This window comes from Etheostoma spectabile, chromosome 6 (assembly GCF_008692095.1).
Source record: "Etheostoma spectabile isolate EspeVRDwgs_2016 chromosome 6, UIUC_Espe_1.0, whole genome shotgun sequence".
Classification (NCBI taxonomy): domain Eukaryota; kingdom Metazoa; phylum Chordata; class Actinopteri; order Perciformes; family Percidae; genus Etheostoma; species Etheostoma spectabile.
In genome coordinates this window covers 17,786,514-17,790,865 of record NC_045738.1, presented here as the reverse complement: position 1 = coordinate 17,790,865, position 4,352 = coordinate 17,786,514, and the positions used below count along the sequence as shown (strand labels likewise).

General features: G+C 40.1%; 1 long non-coding RNA gene across 1 annotated transcript in view; it reads right to left on the bottom strand.

The window, feature by feature from the left end:
- Positions 1–997: 997 nt before the first annotated feature.
- The window catches only part of LOC116691381 (uncharacterized), a 19,138-nt gene continuing 15,783 nt past the window's right edge, over positions 998–4,352 (bottom strand). The window contains exon 3 of the long non-coding RNA XR_004332469.1: positions 998–1,078. This is a non-coding gene — a long non-coding RNA (uncharacterized LOC116691381). The remainder of the gene's footprint in view (positions 1,079–4,352) is intronic.

Genomic DNA, 4,352 nt, shown 5'->3' with positions numbered 1-4,352 from the left:
TCAGGCTCCATTTAGAGAGAACTGAGTTGGACAGGTCAAAATTATAGTCAGTATAATTAGGATCCTAGTGGCCTGAGGGTAAAAGCTCTTCCTGAGCCTCTCGGTGTATCCACTACCTTCTTCCCGACCTCAACGGGGAAAAAATACTGTTATCTGTGTGGTTTGGATTTTTAATAATTCCCCTAGCTTTATTCTTGCAGCGTCTGGAGTTAATATCCTTTAGGCAGGGTAGGGCCGAACAAGTACTCTTTGCAGTTTTTGAAAGTAAACTCATGCACGCCAGGTGTTTTACGCCGCTCTGTTTCACATGCTTTCTACTGACTAGGAAAGGTTCTGGGCAGGGCTGTAGTACTTGGACTCGAGATGCTTTTCTGTTGTCTCGGACTCGTCTTGGACTCGTTGCAATTTGAAATTCGTAACCCTGATTACGTACGGAAACATTTGTCGTTGGTGCTGTCAGATGAAAGAAGGAAGTCATCCTTGGCACCTTACTGATCCTCTATGTACTGTACTGGATGTCGTGAAGGACAGCAAGCAATGATTGGCTGGGGTCCAACGTGTGGTCAGCAATCTCTCTTTGACCTCCTAATCTGGCACAATGACCATTTTCGAAAGACAAGTATATCATGTAGTCGGATCACAGCACAGGCTACTAAGTAAATGGAATCTACGGAGAGCCTATATAACCTCATTGTACCGAACTCGGTTGCAGTTCCACTGGGGTTGATCGCAGGCTAGAACAAAATGAATAGGAGTCTATGGAGCTAGACTCCTACATTTGTTTCTTTTGCCTGATTGCCATTGACATATCTCAGATTTGATTGTATTTTTTGCAAGTTCAACGTGCATCATAGGTTGAACCTTGTATGAATGAGTACTTATGTCCTTTTGATTCCAATGAATTCTGATTGGTCAGTGAAGGACTGATTATGACCAGTGATCCTGCTTGATGGCATCCAAAGCGTGTGTGTGTTTGTGTGTGTGTGAATATTTCGACGTGGTCTTCAAACGATTAGCAAACCTCTTTCTAGCACGTGTATTGACAGAGAGCCTAACCTGTCAGCTGTGTTGTCGATGCCTCGAAAGAAAAAGAGGTCGTGACTCAGAGCTTGCCGTAAAGCAGTATCTCTGTCTGTATGATGTGTATGACGTCATTGACATTTTAAAAGGCTTTCTAGAACAAACAAGCAACTTTAAAAAAACACCCAGCAGTGTGTATTTTCTTAGCCTCCCCTTTTGAATGCAACATTCAAATTACTAGACAAAAAATGTATCACCATTCATCGTGCCCTCATATGGAACTGTGGTTCAGAAGTTCTCCCCTTATTAGACATCCTTTGGTTTAACATGGTTTTCAAAGCCTTTTAATATGATTTTAAACTGTGCCAAAACTTATTGCCGTAGCTTACTAGCATCTTTTCCTTTATTCCGTAGCGAGTAGATATGATGTAAGGTTTTCACTCCGTTTGCTCATTCATACGATCTATATTATTAAAACGCCGCTTTGTTCTTTAGTCCGACTGTCACCTTCACTTCTCAGCAGGCCAATCCATCCGCAGTCCTCTCCCTTTTCCGACTGCTCAGCAGCCGAGTGTTTACTGAGGCAATAGCATTTAAGTGCTTTACTCAAGGACAGCTGCATCGTCCTCTTGAGAGAAACACATTAATGCAACAATGATCTGACTGCCAACATAACCAGCCTGCTGTCCGCTACGTACCTCCGCTAATGCACTGTGTCTCTTCCTACTGCACGCTGATTAAAACCCTAATGGTGTTTTTGTTACAGGTCCAAACTTTTATCTGGAAGTGCCTTTCTTCTCAGCTGTTTCATTGATCTAATGTACAAAGAGTTTTTTTATTTATTTCTGTGACATTATATACCCTATAAATAGCCCTTCTGAAGAAAATCAGGTACTTATTATAACTTCTTTTTAGACTTCATGGCGCCGTTGGAGAAAGCAGGTTTCACGTTTTAAACAGAAACACTGGCAGGCAGCACATTTTTTCTTTCTTAAAAAGTGACAGAGAATTTTTTAGAATGATGGATCAATGGAAAAAGAAAACATAGCTTAACACTAACAACTCCCGAATACTGCCACATAAAAAAGTAAAAGCAACAGAAAACAACAAAAGGTCTGCAGTGAATAAACCAAATTAAAGAAATACGATTAAGAAATACTGAGAAAAAATATACCGTACATAATTGGCTTTGTAAATTTGGAGGGTTTGAACTGACTGAAGGAGTTTACATGTGACACATATTACCAGTGATGGTGAATAATGTCATTATAAATGATAAAAATGGTGTTACTAACGGCGTTACTTTTTTCAGGACTGAGTATTCTAACTGATTACTCTTCCCGTTTTAATAACGCTGTTACCTACTGTCAAAAAAAAGGTAATGGTTCTCAACCTCACACTACTGCTGTTTTATCTTTCCGGCCAGTTGGTTAATGAAAATTAATTGCATTCACTTTGCATTCGGAGAGCGAAATAGCTTCTGATTAAACAGCTAAAATGAAATCCGGCAGAGCTCCGGGCAGTGATGACCTGGCTGGAAAATGTCTGCTTTAAGGCGGACGGCATCACGGCTTGGTGGCTATATTGCCAATATAAAGACTTGCAGTATGAGGTTCATCTTCCTTCTCGCTCAGCCAGACAGCCGGTATAATTAGATATTGATAGAAGGGCAGTAATTAATGACGAGTCTGCCAGCAACATTATCTGCCCCGCAATTTCATTTACACGTCCTGTAGTGATTTGGCGGGTGGGTCAGTGAGACACAGTCAATCATTTGTCAAATCCTCTGACCTGAATGTGTTGTAATGGGACAGCTCGAGCAGTGATGAAAACCAATTCAAATCCCAGGTCATTAGTTTCAAGATGGCGGAAGGCTCAGTGCCGTTACACAATGGATTATCCTCAATGATCATTTTAAAAAGAAAAACATATTTTTTTCCATTCTTAGGCATTATTTTGACAGGACAGCTGAAGACATGAAAGGGGAGACCGGGGAAGCAAAGGGCCACAGATGTGAGTCAAACCCGGGTCGCCACGTTAAGGAGTAAACCTCTACATATGGGCGCCGGCTCCACCAACTGAGCTAATCTTGCGCCCAACTTTTACCAATTTTTTCCTTGAATTTTAAGTTGTTATGAATGCTTGTGCTTCCTTCTGTAAGAAGACTCTGTTCTCACTGTATTCTACAGAGAATAAAGTCCTCTGGCAACATCGATCACTCAACAAATGGGGACAGATTATAGCTAAGCTGCTGACTATGCATGTAGAATACTAAATTAAAGGAAAAAAAACAACTACTTTGAAAAAAAACAACTACTTTGGTGCAAATACTATTTTTAAAATGATTATTTTTTCTATCATAATTGCTTTTGAAATAAAACCTTAAAAATAAACCCAGACAAAATCCGGATCTATTTAATTAGAATTAAAAGAACAGCTTTTTTTTCTTTGGAATTTTTATGGTATGTTATATTTTCAATTGGATTTGCACTTTTAAGTAGAAAAAAAAAATCAAAATAAACTTTCAAATCTTTTACATTTACAAAATAATGTGAAATGTCACATGAAACCCATTTGGTTTCCATACATGTGATATGTTTTCATGTTATGAACATGTGATTTTCAAGTGCAAGACATCACATTTCCCAAACAACAGTTTCACGTGCGTAATAAACTCAAATAAAAGCACTTATATTCATTTGCTACTCTAGTTTTGTTTGTTTTTCGGGGACTTTTACAAGTGTAACAAGCAGAGCCCTCTGTAAAAACTCAGTTATAGAGACGATTGTGTGTTTTAAGTTGTTTTTTTACAAGCTTTAAAAAGCAACTGATGGAGATAATTGCACATATAAAAGTGATTTTTGGCGGGGAAAATTAGAAATTATTTTGTCTTGGTTTGGATTGTGTTGAACTTTTAGCTCAGGACTGATGATGATAATACTGAAGGAATGAGCCGAGAGAGGGAGGTGGAGATAAAAAGGAAGAATAGATGGAACTGTAAATCTGCACCTTTTGAAGAAAAAAAGAAGATAGAAAAGCAGGTAATGTCATGTTCATCTGTGTGAGGTGTGTGACAGGAAGGTAAATCACAGGCGGTCTGTCCTCTCTGCCTGTGGGGAAGTGTGTGTGTGTGGCAGGTGTGTGTGTGCGTGTGAGTGATGGCTGTGTGTCTCAGCCGACGATGTGCGTGTGTGTGCACCGGTGCGTGTAATGAACGCCACCGTCAGCCTGACTCTTCACTTCTCCTTCCCCCAATCCCCTAGCCTGCCATCCTGCATCCTGTACATGACCACTCCCATCAGCAACACACACACACACACACACACACGCGC